At 34.5% G+C, this 19,023-nt stretch overlaps 1 non-coding gene across 1 annotated transcript; it reads right to left on the reverse strand.

The window, feature by feature from the left end:
* Positions 1 to 888: 888 nt before the first annotated feature.
* LOC141675669 (small nucleolar RNA R71) lies at positions 889 to 995 on the reverse strand. The gene has a single exon (XR_012556311.1). It is a non-coding gene; the product is annotated as a small nucleolar RNA R71 (small nucleolar RNA).
* Between the last annotated feature and the right edge of the window lie 18,028 nt (positions 996 to 19,023).

A 19,023-nucleotide genomic window follows, 5' to 3' on the forward strand; every position in this document is an offset into this window, starting at 1 on the left:
TGAAAGTTGGCGTTTATCAGTTTCGTGTTATCTGATTAGTGTCATCACCATTACATGCTAAGGTTAAGAATAATAAGGCTATTGAATGAAGTATTTAATAAAGTTAGAATCCTATATTTGTCATATATAGTAATTCAACCTCAATTCTTTTAGTTAATGTTATTTAGTTTAATCTCCTAGTTTAATAAAAACCTAATTTGTTAATTGTCTTAGTATTGAGCGATAACCATACATTGTTGCATATGTGCATAAATTGAAGTTAACCTAAACCAGTCTCTATGGGAACGAATCTGATTTAAATCTTATACTACTTGCGAACGCGTATACTTGCGTGAATATTAGCGCGTGTTTTCGCCCTAACAAGTTTTTGGCGCCATTGCCGGGGACTCGGTGTTAATTTTTAGTTTATGTGCTTGTCATCAGTGGTCGTTAAAGTTCACTGACTCGAATTCTTTTACTTTCACGGTTTATTTGTTTTTTTTCCAGGTAATCATTACAATGGGAGATGCAGCAGCACGAACGAGAGCCTTAATGGATTTTTCTCAACCCAAGATCAATGACATTCAATCTAGCATTGTCAGGCCAACTATCACAGTTAATACCTTTGAGATCAAGCCTGGCATAATTCAATGGGTACAGAATTCAATCCAGTTTGGGGGTTCTCCAATGGAAGAATCCAATATACACATTAGGGATTTCATTAAGATCTGTGACACCTTCAAGTTCAACGGTGTTTCTGAAGATGTTGTGAAGCTGAGACTGTTCCCATTTTCTCTGAGGGACAAGGCTAAGAGCTGGTTACACTCTCTACCAGCTGGTTCGATTACTACTTGGGAAGATCTTGCTCAGAAGTTTCTTACTAAATTCTTCCCTATGGCGAAGACAGCTGCAATCAGGAATGCTCTTACTCAATTTATGCTGCAATTAGGAGAATCTTTATATGAAGCTTGGTTGCGCTACAGGGAGATGCTTAGGAAGTGTCCTCATCATGAAATTCCTGATTGGATGATCATCACTTATTTTTACAATGGGTTGGGAGCACAGTCCAGACCAATGCTCGATGCAGCATCATGCAGAGCATTATGGGCAAAGAGCTATGAGGAAGCATATGATCTAATTGAACTGATGGCTGCTAATGAATATCAGTATCCAACCCAGATATGTCCACAGGACAAGGTAGCAGGAGTTCTTGAAGTGGATACAGTTACGGCTATCACTGCTCAACTAAAGGCGTTGTCTACGAAGATTGATTCTCTGGCTAACTTGGGTGTTAATCAGATAACCAGTGTTTGTGAGCTATGTGCAGGTTCGCATGCGATGTAGTAATGCGCTATATCTAGTGACTCAGCTCAGTTTATGAGCAACTTTTAGAGATCGCAGCAACCAGTTCCAGACACTTATCATCTTGACAACTGGAATCATCCTAACTTCAGCTGGAGCAACAATCAGAATACGATGCAACAGCCGTTCCAGAAGTTTGGAAATAAGCTATTCAACCCTCCTGGTTTTCAGCAACAAATTACACCAAAACAACAAACTCTTGGTGTATGTCTATCTTCGAATAAAAAATCTGAATTAGAGGAGTTGAGGCTTATGTGCAAAAACCAGGCTCTTATATGCCAAAGCCAGGCTGTTTCTATCCAGAATCTGGAGAACCAAATAGGGCAAATTGCTAATGCCTTATTGAATCGACCACCAGGAACGCTTCCTAGTGCTACAGAAGCCAATCTAGGCAAGAGGGAAGTTGAAGAACCGGTGAACGCCATCACCTTAAGGTCTGGAAAGGTCGCAAGCCCCCAAATTCAGCAAGACAAAGAGCCTGAAAAATCTCAAGTTTCAGAACATGCTGTTGTGGTTGAAGAAGAAGTGCAGAAGGAAGCAGAGGTGGAACCAAGGAAGACTACTATGGAACACACTCCTCTTGAGGGTAATACAGGGGAGAAATAGATATATCCTCCACCTCCTTTTCCTAAGAGGCTGCAGAAGAAAAAAGCTGGATAAGCAGTTTGAGAAGTTTTTGGAGGTGTTCAAGAAACTTCATATCAACATACCTTTCGCAGAAGCTCTTGAACAGATGCCTAGCTATGCGAGGTTTATGAAATATATTCTCTCTCGGAAAGTGAAGCTCGATGACTTAGAGACCGTTGCTCTAACGGAGGAATGCAGTATTGTGCTGCAACAGAAGTTGCCTCCGAAGCTTAAAGATCTTGGAAGCTTCACTATTCCTTGCACCATCGAAAACTTATCGTTCGATAAGTGTTTATGTGATTTAGGAGCTAGCATCAATCTGATGCCCTTATCTATCTTCAAGAAGCTTGGTCTGCCTGATCCGAAACAACCATACATGTCATTGCAACTAGCTGACCATTCCATCGCTTATCCACGAGGTATAGTGGAGGATGTCTTGGTCAAGGTAGATAAACTCATCTTTCCTGCTGACTTTGTAATTCTTGATTTCGAGGAAGATAAGAAGATTCCCATCATCTTGGGAAGACCATTCTTGGCTACAGGCCGAACTATGATCAATGTGCAAAAATGAGAGCTTTCGATGAAGGTTTACGATCAAAAGGTCACTTTTAATGCGTTCAAGGAAATAAAGTTACCCACAGCTAAAGAGGAGTGCTTTAAAGTAGAGTTGGTCGACTCTGTAGTAAATTCAGAGCTTGAGCAATTGCCAAAGTCAGAGACCTTAGAGAGATCCTTAATAGGGGAATCAATTATTGAAGATAAAAAAGGAGCAGAGCAATTGCAGGATTTGAATGCATTTCCATGGAAGAGGATATGCCATTCGATTCTCTTGGGTTAGCAGAGCTGAAAGTTTCTCAGGAGCGTCTCGAGCCGTCTATTGAAGATGTTTCCACACTTGAGCTCAACCGAAAGCCAGATCACTTGAGTTATTCATTCTTAGGTGCAACCCATAATAAGGGGTAAGGATATATTTTTGATGATGTAGAGAGTGGCTGGACGGATATTCCAGTGCCCACAGAGGGTTCTTCTCATGTGCAGCAGGTAGTTGATAGGACTGGTCTTGGTGATGAGCAGTACAGGCAAGTGACTAGGCGTATGGAGGCCATGCAGGATATTCACCATCGTTTTGCTGAAGGTTTGACACACACTTTCAATACTGTTGTCCGAGACACTGGTGGCGAGGTTGATTGGCCACCTGATCCTCCACCCTACGAGGGTGACCCTCCCGCTAATTAGGTATGCCTGAAATCCTTATTACCTTCAATAAGGACATTGAAAATTTTAAGTTTGGGGGTGATAATATAAGGATTAGTAGTGTGTGTGTCCATATAGATTTATATATAGATTCATATTGCATGTTTAGTTGTAGTTCATTCATATTTTTGCATGATTTATTCATTTAGGACATATTTGTTTTTTTTATGTGATTTCATATAGTTGCATTTGCATGCATATTTAGCATGATCCCGTAAGATGAACTATGATATTTGATAAGTTGATGTTGATTTGAGTGTGGTGATGACGAATAGAGGGATGTTTAAGTCCTAATGAATTGATTTACATGCCAGAAACAAATATTTTCACAAAGTTTTATAGGGTTTCTTTTGATCTAGATCATGATCATACTTGTTTGTTGTTGAGATTTAATCACTTGGTTATATTTAGAATTTGTGATATTCTCGTAATGACGTAAAAACACTGATTTTTTAATTTGGAGAAAAACTTGGATTTCATTGCTAGTTGTTGTAAGGCTAAGCGTCAAATGGCTAGTAGCCGGCTCATATTTTTATGAGTAGTCTAGGGTTGAATGAGATGGAGGGAGATGCACTCATTCAGAAATTATTGAAAAAAAGAAAAAAAAGAAAAAAAAAGTATGTGTTTATGCATAATTGATCAAGAGTGAGCTCTTTAATACTCGAGTTATTAAGTTCTTAGGGGACTTTGTGCCTAGTGACCTAAGACTTTTTATAGTCTGGGATCCGCTAACCTAACGCTCGCTACATGGGTATTATTGCATAAGTCTTTTGGGACCTCATTCATTGCACGGTCAAATAAGCATCTTTGTTATGTGTTCAACAATAGTTTGAATCCTTGTATAACTCTAGTAGAAAGGAGGTGTTGTGAGTTATAATGTGTTTATTGTCTATTCTGTTTATAAACTTTTAATTGTTTCGATGATAGATAAGTTATGGTTATTGATCTAGTATCGAGAGATATCTGTTAAGCATTCCACACACGCACGTTTCTGGTTTGTGAGTTGGTTTGTGGGATTTATTTGAACTCTGTTTTAAGTCATTGCATTCTTAGAGGCATTGGCTTATTCATTTGGTTATGGCTATTCTGAGGGGATCGATTGCATTATCATTTAGTTGCATTCACGTAGTTGTATTCATGCATTAGGTTTGTTTTGTAGTTTTGAGTCTGTTTATACTTGAGGACAAGCATCGATTCAAGTTTGGGGGTGTGATAAGTGGATTTTATATCCCCTTGGAACGCTTTATTACAAGCTTGAATTGGTGTTTTGGACTCAAGTTATTGGTATTTTGATGTATTTTGTGTTATTGCATTTTAGGTATCACTTAAATGAAGAAAGGAGCTTTTAAAGAAAATATGATGAAAAGTGATCAGATTTGGAAGCTTAGTGATGCAATATAGTGTGTTGATATATTATTATGTACTTGAATGTGTTATGTGAGCATATGTGGCTATGTGAACTATTATGCTTATAAGGTGATTGTAAATATGTATGTGCATATAGGCCTAAGTACCAAAGTGGTTAATTTTGGTTTATAATTAGGTTGAGTTGGTGAGAATATATTAATGAGGTTATTATTATTTTGTGTAGGCTCGCGAGACGAGGGTAAACTTGCCATTAAAGTCGAGTAGAGCTCCCAGTTGCTCCCACCTGCCAGTCAAGTCAAGCCTTTCTTAAGGCAAGTGTTTCAACCTACCTTTTGTTTACACTGCAAGTGTGTATTAACCCAGCTTTTATATATGATGCGAGAATTCTAATTCACCTTGATATACATGTACACATCTATCTTTCGTATTATATGCAAGTGCCATGAACCCTCAAGTATTTATTGCAAGTAGTTTAACTTTACTTGAAGATTTCTATGCAAGTGATTCAAAAGTCATACCATGCTAGTATACCAAAGTAATTGTGATGTTGAACAATGTGCAAGTTATACTCAGTAACCTTATCTCGATACCTAAAAGTTAGTTATTCCTTAAAGTCGTTCATGATTGCTTGAAAACCCTATTCTTACCCCTAAAACATGATACCATGTTATACTTTGAACTGATGCTCACCTTCTTTATATTTTAATACATATGTCTTATCCGGAACCATTACCTTGAACCTAGTTTGACTTAGTTCATTTATACTATCCAACAACCTTGTTAAACCTCATTGTCAAATTCCTTGTGAATAGAAACTTTACGATTCCATTTGATAAGGTATTAGTGTAGTTGATCATGGCTTTAAAGTTGATCTAGAACCCTTTGATAAAGATGTTCATTGTTTAATAGTTTAACCATCACTTGGCATCAATTCAATTTTTATAATAAAACTTAAAAAGTGGATTTTCAGTTCCAAAGTGGGACAATTGTTTTCTTTAAATAGTGGATCTGGACTGAGACATAAGTCATTTCCTCTCTTAATTTGTAGGATTAAAGGTTGCCTAGGGATCCCATTAATGTTTTAGAACCCAGCAAGGTTCGAGATTACTTCGCGGCTGATCACCGGCTGTAATCCGTAGCGTCATAAAATGGTTTTTGATAAAGAAATGGTTTTGAATTATTTTATTACAAGAAAAAGATGCCATCACCCTGAAAGTTTATCTCTTGATACTATATTGTTGAATCTTTCTCCATTGTTATTCTTTTATTCTTGTTTATGTATATTATAGCACTTGTTGAGCATTTGGCTCATTACTTGCTTTACCCTGTTATTACAGCTAGCAGATATGGTTAGATTCAAGCAGACAGCGCGTAAGACATGTGATGACGATTCGTATGTTCGAGCTCGGGTATATTAGTGATCGTTTAGTGTGAGGACTCAAAATTAAAATCAGGTTGTAATAGTTAATAGTGTTGGGTTATTCCGAACCCCAAACTGTAAGGTCTTGGATTCTGATGTATTTATTTCCTTTTGTTAACTATTGTAATAATTCGTATAGTGTCTTTTGTTAAATTTGGGGCGTGACACTAGGTCTTTCCCCTAACGCTGGACAAATCAGTTAAACAGAGCGCCCAACCGAATTAGCTACTTACGCCTACTCAATTCCAATAGATCAACTGAATTCCCCATTTTTCCTCTTTCCAAAATTCCATGACATAGGTGGATCAAAACATTCCACGATATAGGTGGATCAAAACCTTTCACGACATAGGTGGATCAAACCTTCTCTTTATCCAGTTTCCAAAATTACTATCACCTATCTCTTTTTAAAACCATTTTGTCACAGCACACTGTTCAAAACTTCTTTTTATTTTAATCACGTTTAGAGATAGGTACTTTCAAAAGTTACTTTTCCCCAAAACACATTTAAACAACATTTTCAAATACAGGGGATACGTAACTTAAAACGTTTATGTTCCTTTACGAGAATAAAACATTAGCTATTCACATATACTGAACCATAAAAGAACGGTCAGGGGTACTTGCCTTGCAGAGCTTTACAATGATTACTGATCGACTCTGAGCCGACTCGGACGCTCAGGCTTTATCGTCTAACCACTAGATCACCTTGGATTCAACTTCGACACTCATGTTCTTCGGTTGAAACCCTACTGAGCTCGTCGACTATCCACTAGGTTATCCTTAGTCCAACATCCACTTTCGGTTTCCCGACTAGAACCTATAGGGTCAAAATACTCTATGTTAGACGTCTAGGTATGCTTGACATATCCTCAATAAAAAAAACCTACCCATTCGATATCAAATCCTGACTCGTAATTTTACATATTGTAATAACACACGCAACAATTAGTGTAACATTTGGGAAATATCGTATAATTATTTATATCAATATATGATTATTATGTGAATATTATATGAATTTTTGGTGAATTATCTGGTGTTTGATAATAATATTTGAATGTTTGTATGTAATAAAATGTGAGTATGTTAATTTTAATATGTTCAGAATAAAATATAGATAATTAAGGTATTTTTCTGGTAATTTTTGGAGTGTTAGATGATTTTATAATAATTTATGAAATTATTAATTATTTTCTGAATAATTACAAAATTATTTTATAAAGCCGGGAATCAGCCGACTTCAATCATTTTTACGTTTTTATAACCCGAAACTCTTCCGAAAACTCCTTCCTAACCTAATCTGGTAATTCCGGACATTTTCCGTGTTTTGACTTTTTCGATCCGGATTACGGTTTGACCCGTGCGCGGCCCAGCGCAATATTTTCGATATGATAGTCATTTCGGTGAACCAACGAAACCCGTATTTTCAAAAGACGGGATATTATTACATTATTTCCGTATAAAGTATTTTATAAAAAGCCCAGTTGGGATAATTATCCAAAAACTGATATCAAATCGGATCGTTATTGCAATTACTTAGTGGCTAAGTAACTAATTTAACGATCCAAAACGATCCAAAATGATCCTGAACGATCCAATATTCCATAAATATAAATAGCCTATTTCTTATTTCGTTTATTCTGTTTATTCATTTGCAACCGGTTAAAACACCGTAAATACAGAGAAAAACCCGAGAAAACCGATACGTTTCCGAGAATCAAACACACGAACGAAGGCGTTATCGAACTCCGATTCGGGCGTGCAGCATATCAAAACGAAACTCTCGAAATCTTCTTTCTGAATCAATCATCAGTTTCTGCCCAGAAATCATGGTAATTTTCTTATTTATTTATTTACATTCGAATTATTTGATAATTAAATTATGAAAATTTGTTTTTGATGTTGTTGATGTGATTTGATGCTTCCATGTTGTAGAGCATGTTTTTCTGGTCGATTTGGTATATTATACTTCAGAAATAGAGTTCAATATCATATAGAAATTAAGGTTTGAATTTTCTGGAAATTATTTGAATATGTGTTCTTGGTGTTCTTGGAGAATTCTGAAAATCAAAGGCAATTTTGGAGGTGTTATTGAACACCAAATCACAAGTATTTGTAACCGATGTGAATCCCTCAATCTGTTCTATCTGATTTTAGCATCAAAATCAACTGAGGATTGGTAATTTTTAAATTCATAAATTTAGGGTTTATGCTCGATTTGGGAATTTCTATTCTGTTAATTCTGGGAATATTTGAAGGTTATCAGTATGTTTAACGTGATGAGAGGAATCGATTCATGATTTTTAGTTGATTTAAGGAGTCATAGTTTAGCAGATCGGAAAACTGAAGCCACGACGGTGACGGGTTTTTCCCGTTGGTTTTCCGGCCGTTTTGTTAATCGTTAGGACGATTTGATTGCATATATAGATTTCTGGAAAGGTGTAGATGGTTTCCTGTAAGTTTGATCGAGTTCTGACCTCGATTGAAGCTTTCCGGCGAGCTCGGTGTCGCCGGCAATGGCGACGCCGGCGACCTGGTGAAGGAGATGGTCAAACTACAGTTTGACCCCTGTAGTTTGATCAACCTTACAAATCAGTCCCTGTATTTTCTATAAGTTTTAAAAATGTGATTTCTGTTTACAAAACTTTCAGAATTAGGATTTCTGTTTTAAATATTTTCAAAAACAAGATTTCTTTTTATAAAATGATTTTTGAAAATAGTTTTAATTATTTTAAAACTTTAAAAATTATTTATTTTAATTCCAAAAATTATTTTTAATAAATCTGAATTAATTAGTTAATTAATTCAGTTAAATTTTATTTAGTTGGTCAATTAATTCGAAAATTAATTGATTAATTGATTTACTTAATTATTAATTGATTTTAATTAATTATTTAATTAGATTTAATTATTTAAAAAAATGATTTAAAAAAATTCCGAAAAATAGTTTTGAGCTTTAAAATATTATTCTAAATTATTTTTAAGGCTCGATAATTATTCTAAAAATGTTTCGGAGCAAGAATTGGCCAACCGAACCCTGTTTATTATTCCGAAATTGATCCAACGACTCGTTTTAATTCCGAAAAATGTTCAAAAATTCATAATAAATCAACCGTTCGTCCGTTTGATACGAAACGAACGCCTCTAGACTCAGAAAAATATTCTGCTTTTATTAAAAATATTTTCGAGACCTAAATTCTTTTGTATTAAAAGGATGTTTGTTTCACGAATCATCCTTAGTCGGTAATTGATTGATAAAATGTTCTTTTTGACCCAATTTCAACTCTAAACATATCGAGACCTATCTTTTGACGATTCAACTTATAGGTTACGTGAATTACGTGATTATGTGTTATCTGGATAATATGATTAACTGCCCTATGTGTATGTATTATGCAAATAATGAGTCAGCATGTCTTTTGAATGTTATCTGAATGAGATGTGATTCTTATATATTATTATTATCGGACGGGTAGACGATAGGGATAATTGTATAGACTAGTCAATTATATACTGTCAGTTCATTGAATAGTATTATTTGTGATAAATGCATATAGTGCGAGACGTTCAAAGCCAGATAGACATTGTAGAAGGTAAAGCCTGATTGCGTGTAGACTTGAAACGAGTGGATTCAGAATAAAGATAAACCTAAGAAGGTAAATAATAAGAAAGGTCAAGTAGCCGTCAAGGGTAGTACAGATGCGACATGACTGAGTGATATGGCAGCTAGTTAAAGATCAGAGGGATTCTCAATTGAGGCAAGTATCTCTATCATCACTTATTGTTCAAGTGATATTTATTTTAAATTTTATCATGCAAGTATTGCTTTCCCTATTCTCAGTTTAGAATCGATAAACATATCGCTGAATTAAATAATTCTGTTTATGCAAGTATTCGTGAGTTTCTTTTAAATACTGCAAGTATTCCTAACCTTTCTCCTTAAATACTGCAAATATTTATTCGCTCCTATTCTAAGTTCAGAATAGTTAACTGTTTTATATTTCGCTGCAATTACTCTTATTATGCCAGTTCTTTTAATTATTGTTCCTATAATTAAATTGCTCTTTTGAGCAAATACCCGTTCGTTCGGGTTATTTGCGAACCCTAATTTGGGATGTTTTGAAATCAGAATGATTTGATATCAAAATACTCTACGGGCTGGACGATTATTATGAGGACCAGTGATGAGCTGGATCCTATGGGCCGGAGATGGATCGGACCCTTTAGGCCATAGTTGCCTGGGTGCCCCATATGTTGGTTGGGTCTATGCAGTTGGGTATAGATCCGCACTATCTCCTGACTGATCAGCAGGTTATAGTGCATATGTTGGTTTCTAGTGTTCAGTCCAATTTGTTGTTGATCGCCATTAATGGCATTTCCTCTTGAAATAAAATGTGATTATGGGTTAAAGTTATTCTTTCTTAGCACTCAGTTTGGGAAATTACAATGTTTCTAAATATATTCGAGGTTCAGATTGTGGCTGCAGCATTAGTTGCTCAGTGATAGTTAGGATCTCGAATGAATTGAGATCTTCTTAATTATTCAACCCGTCCTTATCAGGCTGGTTTAGCAGGCTAAGTCTATGGAAACTTAGTCGATAATGATGGATACTGAATAGTTAGGAATTTCTTGAACGTCGTTTTATGAATAGTTATTGCATCCATTGCTCAATTATGAAATGATACCAGAAGCTATTTTGAAAACACGCGATCTCTAAAAGCTCTGACAAAAATGTCATTATGTCCTATGTGATTTATAGCAATGCAAATCAAATTGATTTTAAGTTGATAAAGTATATCCTTTAAATGATTTCGTGTTTCGCTCTTCAAAATATTTCCGAGATTTTGTCTGAAAGTTTTCTTTGAAATTAATGTTTAAGACTCAAATTATATACTTGCTGGGCATTTTTGGCTCACTCTTGCTTTGTCAATTCTTATTTCTGCCAGAAACAGATAAGGATACAAATGAATAGCTTAGATAGACAGCAGAAGATCGAGAAATCTCCGCTGCGAGAGATTGAAGAAGTTAGAAGAATATGATTCGAGCATTAGTTCAGAGGTATTTACAATTGTATATTAGTAGTTGTAAGTTGTAGAAGATTAGATTCTTGTTTCATACCATAACCTGTAAACGATCCAGATTCAAGGGGTTATTTATTTATTTCTTTATTCTATGTAAGGATTGTTTAGTGACACCAAATCTTGACCCCAGATTTGGGGTTGTTACAGTTGGTATCAGAGCTACAGGTTATTGGTCACTGAAATAAGAATAGATGAGAGTAAGATAGGAATGATAGGCCGTACAAGATAGGAAAGATCCTAGGCATATTCAGGATAAATTGAGTTGAGTCCGAACTAGGGTTAGCAGATCCAATAAGGAGATGGTAAGATAGGATTGCTGAGAAAGTGTAAGGCGAATATCACAACATTATAGGTATATTGAGTTTTCAGATTCTATAGTAATGAGAAATCGACAGATCGACGGAGACTGGGTAGGTTACCCTACTTTCATGTGGTTTTAAGGAAAATGCGATTGAGTCGTGTGAGAACTTCGTGAGTTTCAGTACGATTTAACTTAGAATTAGGTAGTAAGACAAGCTCCACGCCGAAGGTAACCAGTTGATGGAAGCTGATGAAGAACCAACATTGCGCGTTTCGAAGGCACCACCGTTGCGAGAAGATTCTTATCACTTATCGGAAGCTGCGCACGGAACAATATTTACCTTACTAGGTATAGGTACAACTAGCAAGAAGATGCGCCTTTATCTACAGACAGAACATCGAATCGCATGAGTGGTTGTGAGCATAACGTCAAGGACGATGACAGGAATGTTAAAGATAGTACTAAACGTCAGTATTGCGATAGAATTGCGAATACAATGATTTACGATGGCGAATGAAGTTTCGGCGACTAATCAGTGCAAGCTGAATCCGAGGAAATATAGAAGAGGTACCAAAGTGAAGAGACCCTTATATGGACATTATTTTAATTAGACATGTCATTGGTAAACCATAAAAAAAAAATAGCAAGTAATGTATATAGTAATGACGACCAAATATTTGATTTCCAAAACTTTAAAATGAGATTTCAGAAAAGATTTTCTTAATCAACTTTCAGAAGATTTTTGCATGAAATGAGTTTTACAAATTGGTTGTCAAATTACTGCTTATGTTCTTGTTATTATAAACAGAAAATGACCTAAAAAGAAGAATGGAATTAGACTCAGTGTTGTTAATTCAAAGGACCAAGTAGACCCACCAGCAGGGAGAAGGCTTAAGGTTTGCTGTGAAAAATGAAAGTAAACATCGTTTAATAAAATCAATAATTAAATCAACATATTAAAATATTATTTACCCCAATTCATGAAATTATTAAAATTTAACGAGATTCGTGATTCGAATGGACGGAGGATGATTGAAGGAAATGGCAGAATCTTCTAGATGATTAGAGAAGAATCGTATTTTATCGACGAAATTGAGGCATTGCGTGATCGATGGGTATTTTACGCGACATAGATGAAATCTGAAGCCGTGATTATAAATTTCGGGAGGACGCGATTAAGATCAAATTATTGAAGCATTTGATGTAAAGGCATTTCCAGATAGCACTTCGAAGCAATGATGTGACTTGAATCATGAACCTGTACTCGCACGATCCTGAAGACAGATATAGGTGAAGCATGGAAGGTGATCAACACTAATATTCTTTCTTCTAATACGATAGTATATGTTTATCTTGATTTGTGAATACGACTGAGTTTCTTCTGTTGATAAATTATATGAGGCGAAAACGAAAGAAAATTTATTGTATTCCTTCTGAATTGTTTCTCTTTTCGAATCCTTGATTTCTGATTGAGACAACAGTGCTGTGATATGACATTTTGTCGAAATGACGAAAAGTCGGGTGGGACGCCACCTAATCATGTGTTGCATGCCATATAGTATGAAAGACTGGCCATCTTAAGTACGAATATGGTTGTCTCATTTTTCACTCATTTTTCTTCTTTCAATTTTCTGATTTACCAGTTCTCCCGATTATCTGTGGCATTGTTATTTCTTATTCAATTTTCAATCAAAATCATATTCACAAACTCTCCTCTTGCGTAGAGTCTGTTCTCTGACGATTTCAAAAGAAATGAAATAGAGTGATACGTGGAACCATACAACGAACATAGATACGACTGCAAATCGATGAATGGTGGACATCTGCGAACGAGGAAAAATGTATGCACCGATAAATGTGGACATGACAAAGATATCAAGTAAGACAGTTGTTCGTGTTACAAGGATCTCATGAGTACGGTAGATTACGTTAATGCGATACACTTCGAATTGGAAAATTTTGATAAGGAACGAATCGTTAGTGAACCGTAATAATTAGATCAATTATAAAATAAGGAAGTAAAGTTGTGTGCGTCAAACGGAGCAAACGAGTATCGGGACGACGATCGAAAAAAAAAAATCAAGGAAATTCTGAACAATGACTCAGACATGCAATTACGACGTGAAACATCTCTTCGTCGCTGAAAGATACCTATCGTGAAGATTCAAGATGGAATGACGCAGCTTAATTCTTAAAAGTAACTGTACACAATGGGTAATGATAAGAAATAAGTTAAGATACTCGCGAAATAAAATTTTGAAAAACGAGACAAATTTTAAAGTTTACTAATAAAATTTTATAAGATTTTGAAAGAACTGGAAAGGGAGTGGTTATGTTAATCCTTGTTGATTTAAGACCTTAAGTCTTATTTTAAAAGATATATGATATGCCAGACAGGTGCTGATCAAGATGATAAAATGTGAATTGTGGAAAAATTGATGATTTTGGTTAATAAAAGTGGGTGGATATGAATGTGGATGATCTGGTTGATTGATGAGGTCGGCTTGAATCCGACTGGTAGTCAATGGTATTGGGGAAGTGCTGCCCAAATTTTCAGAAATTATCCTATAGTTAAGAACAAAGAAATATATTATCGTTCTCGTCAGTACTTCAAATAATTGCAATCTCGGTGCTTGAGAAAGTTGTTATGACCAAAACCGACTTTATGTAATTGGTCTTTGATTCCAATTAGCTAGTCAGCACTTGGTTTAAGTGATCATTTAAAGGAGTTGATTGATCCACTTTGCCAACTAATGGTTAGTTAAATGGAAATCAATTCCAATTAGATTGAGTCAAACTCTAACATGATTTCCAGATCCGAAATTAGAGTGATAAGAAATTTGGAGAAAGTAATGGCGTTAACGTAAATTAAAAGGCCTAGTTCAATTAACGTGATGTTATTGTAATCAGGGGTAAGGTGTGATCCAGAAGAATATGCTCTTTTTGATGAATAAAAAGGAATAGGAAGTTATTGGTTCATGCTAGTAAGAAGAATATTTCAAGACCGGAAGGTATGAGATAAAACCAAGAAATTATATCATATGCAATAGCGTTCCAGGAAAAACTTTGGTGTGTACCCATATCGAATGATGAATTAATAAAATATTTGAATGTACACTTCTTTTGAACGGCGGTTGAATAGAAGTTGCTGTAGAATAATGGAAAGCTCGCAAATTCAAGCATCCAATGAAAGACGGAGATTGATGAAGTCCGTAGGTGAACTCAGGAAAAGAGATGATAGTCAATGAAGAGAAGTCAAACACGCGATTTGTGATACACCAAGCAAGGATAAGAAACTAGCTACCGAGGAAATTCGATAATTCTATTAGTAAGAATTTAAATAGTACATATAAAAGCCTTCATTCCAGTGTGAACTTCAGAAATGACCTATCCAATAATAAACAGAGTAATATTACTAAGAAAAAGAAATTTGTTATGTATGAAAAAGATAATGAATAATGAAAACAAAGAACTAATCAAGACAAGAAGTGGAATCAAAAGGATGATAAAGAAATTTTATAAAATAATCCAGAAAATATATAAGTTGGGAACGTCGGTTGTGCCAGAACTATTAAGAGAATAAGATGGAACGTCGATAGTTGAAAATAGGAGTTCGTTCCAAGAATGCATGTAAGCAGGGGAATGAATAAAGGGATAGGAAAAGTTAGAAATTGGGAGCAGGTTTGATCCGACTTCTGGAATATACTAATACTTATTTTGTTGTTAAATATCAAAGGTGGTATTAATATAGATGATTGGTGTTGACTTCAGTATGGAACGTTGTTAGCATCAAAGTTCATATTTATATCTAATTTAATATGACAATAAAATTAGTATTAGTACCAAGAGTTCGGTTTTGAATAAAGTTATGGTTCATTCTATTCCAAATTAATATTCTATTTAAAGAGTAAAAGATTTCACTTGATGAATCTATTTGTTTAAAAAAAAAAAAGAAATTGAAAAATACTACAAAATGGTGAGTTAAATGCGATGGTCGAGATTGCCTTTTTAATTGTTAGTTTTAATATATTCAAAACATTTCTAAGCATTAAACGCCATGAGTTTAGTATATCGGGCGGATACGGAGTGAAAGTACAAGAAACCAACTAAAGGTTCTCGAATACGATTAAAAACAATTATAGGCCAGATTAACCAAACAGAAGGAGACGCGAGAAGTAAAGTTGAACAGTCAGGAAAATAGAAGGTGCATAATCGCAAATTGTTAAAATTAGAAAGAAAATCAGATTGGTATAACTCAAGTTAATCCATCAAGACAATGAGATAGATAGAACGGTTACGAATGAGCTGACCCTTTTGTTATAGGCATAACGAGTTCATAAGATATTTAAATATATATGGCTGAGAAAGGTAATTTCGTTCCCTACGTATAAAAATGAAGGGTGATTCAGGTTATGTGAGTAACTGACAGATTTAATGTCAGTGAAAGACCGCTAAATTGTGATTAAAATAATGAGACCGAGGAATTATAGGAAAGGTACTTGGGGAATATCATAATTAACGTCAGAAAGCCAATGCACCCCGGTTCCCGTGTATCATTTACAAATGAAGAAGAAGATTACAGGAACGGTTACCTCCAGTGTGATAGGAAGTGATTACAAATTAGATTATTTGAACGAAGAAACATATGAGGACGAGATTCAACACCGAGTAACAATGGGAAATGCATGTAGGCACGAGTTACTAGAATTAGAAAGAAAAAGAGAATTAAGATGTGTTATGTTGCTCCTCCTAAGTAGTAAATAGACATGATAAGTAGAAGTGAGTTGGCTTCACCGTTACCCATACAGCGTATTCATAAGGCGTTTATCTGTAGATATTCGGAAGGAGTAGGTTAGCTCCAATATATATAGGAGATAGAGAGTTGAATTGAGTTATGCAAGCAATAAATAAAATATGATGTTAGCAAGAGGCTATAAAGGAAAGATTGGTGTTATACGTTAAAGTTATAAAAAAAAAAAAAAAAATTATGAGGTTGAGAGATTAACCTGAGAAAATGAAAGTTATATATTTGAAAAATAATGGTATTATTCCTTAGCGTTATTCTGAGGACAGAATCCTTTTAAGGGGGGAAGGATGTAACATCTGGGAAATATCGTATAATTATTTATATCAATATATGATTATTATGTGAATATTATATGAATTTTTGGTGAATTATCTGGTGTTTGATAATAATATTTGAATGTTTGTATGTAATAAAATGTGAGTATGTTAATTTTAATATGTTCAGAATAAAATATAGATAATTAAGGTATTTTTCTGGTAATTTTTGGAGTGTTAGATGATTTTATAATAATTTATGAAATTATTAATTATTTTCTGAATAATTACAAAATTATTTTATAAAGCCGGGAATCAGCCGACTTCAATCATTTTTACGTTTTTATAACCCGAAACTCTTCCGAAAACTCCTTCCTAACCTAATATGGTAATTCCGGACATTTTCCGTGTTTTGACTTTTTCGATCCGGATTACGGTTTGACCCGTGCGCGGCCCAGCGCAATATTTTCGATATGATAGTCATTTCGGTGAACCAACGAAACCCGTATTTTCAAAAGACGGGATATTATTACATTATTTCCGTATAAAGTATTTTATAAAAAGCCCAGTTGGGATAATTATCCAAAAACTGATATCAAATCGGATCGTTATTGCAATTACTTAGTGGCTAAGTAACTAATTTAACGATCCAAAACGATCCAAAATGATCCTGAACGATCCAATATTCCATAAATATAAATAGCCTATTTCTTATTTCGTTTATTCCGTTTATTCATTTGCAACCAGTTAAAACACCGTAAATACAGAGAAAAACCCGAGAAAACCGATACGTTTCCGAGAATCAAACACACGAACGAAGGCGTTATCGAACTCCGATTCGGGCGTGCAGCATATCAAAACGAAACTCTCGAAATCTTCTTTCTGAATCAATCATCAGTTTCTGCCCAGAAATCATGGTAATTTTCTTATTTATTTATTTACATTCGAATTATTTGATAATTAAATTATGAAAATTTGTTTTTGATGTTGTTGATGTGATTTGATGCTTCCATGTTGTAGAGCATGTTTTTCTGGTCGATTTGGTATATTATACTTCAGAAATAGAGTTCAATATCATATAGAAATTAAGGTTTGAATTTTCTGGAAATTATTTGAATATGTGTTCTTGGTGTTCTTGGAGAATTCTGAAAATCAAAGGCAATTTTGGAGGTGTTATTGAACACCAAATCACAAGTATTTGTAACCGATGTGAATCCCTCAATCTGTTCTATCTGATTTTAGCATCAAAATCAACTGAGGATTGGTAATTTTTAAATTCATAAATTTAGGGTTTATGCTCGATTTGGGAATTTCTATTCTGTTAATTCTGGGAATATTTGAAGGTTATCAGTATGTTTAACGTGATGAGAGGAATCGATTCATGATTTTTAGTTGATTTAAGGAGTCATAGTTTAGCAGATCGGAAAACTGAAGCCACGACGGTGACGGGTTTTTCCCGTTGGTTTTCCGGCCGTTTTGTTAATCGTTAGGACGATTTGATTGCATATATAGATTTCTGGAAAGGTGTAGATGGTTTCCTGTAAGTTTGATCGAGTTCTGACCTCGATTGAAGCTTTCCGGCGAGCTCGGTGTCGCCGGCAATGGCGACGCCGGCGACCTGGTGAAGGAGATGGTCAAACTACAGTTTGACCCCTGTAGTTTGATCAACCTTACAAATCAGTCCCTGTATTTTCTATAAGTTTTAAAAATGTGATTTCTGTTTACAAAACTTTCAGAATTAGGATTTCTGTTTTAAATATTTTCAAAAACAAGATTTCTTTTTATAAAGTGATTTTTGAAAATAGTTTTAATTATTTTAAAACTTTAAAAATTATTTATTTTAATTCCAAAAATTATTTTTAATAAATCTGAATTAATTAGTTAATTAATTCAGTTAATTTTTATTTAGTTGGTCAATTAATTCGAAAATTAATTGATTAATTGATTTACTTAATTATTAATTGATTTTAATTAATTATTTAATTAGATTTAATTATTTAAAAAAATGATTTAAAAAAATTCCGAAAAATAGTTTTGAGCTTTAAAATATTATTCTAAATTATTTTTAAGGCTCGATAATTATTCTAAAAATGTTTCGGAGCAAGAATTGGCCAACCGAACCCTGTTTATTATTCCGAAATTGATCCAACGACTCGTTTTAATTCTGAAAAATGTTCAAAAATTCATAATAAATCAACCGTTCGTCCGTTTGATACGAAACGAACGCCTCTAGACTCAGAAAAATATTCTGCTTTTATTAAAAATATTTTCGAGACCTAAATTCTTTTGTATTAAAAGGATGTTTGTTTCACGAATCATCCTTAGTCGGTAATTGATTGATAAAATGTTCTTTTTGACCCAATTTCAACTCTAAACATATCGAGACCTATCTTTTGACGATTCAACTTATAGGTTACGTGAATTACGTGATTATGTGTTATCTGGATAATATGATTAACTGCCCTATGTGTATGTATTATGCAAATAATGAGTCAGCATGTCTTTTGAATGTTATCTGAATGAGATGTGATTCTTATATATTATTATTATCGGACGGGTAGACGATA

This window comes from Apium graveolens, chromosome 7 (genome assembly GCF_009905375.1).
Source record: "Apium graveolens cultivar Ventura chromosome 7, ASM990537v1, whole genome shotgun sequence".
Classification (NCBI taxonomy): Eukaryota; Viridiplantae; Streptophyta; class Magnoliopsida; order Apiales; family Apiaceae; genus Apium; species Apium graveolens.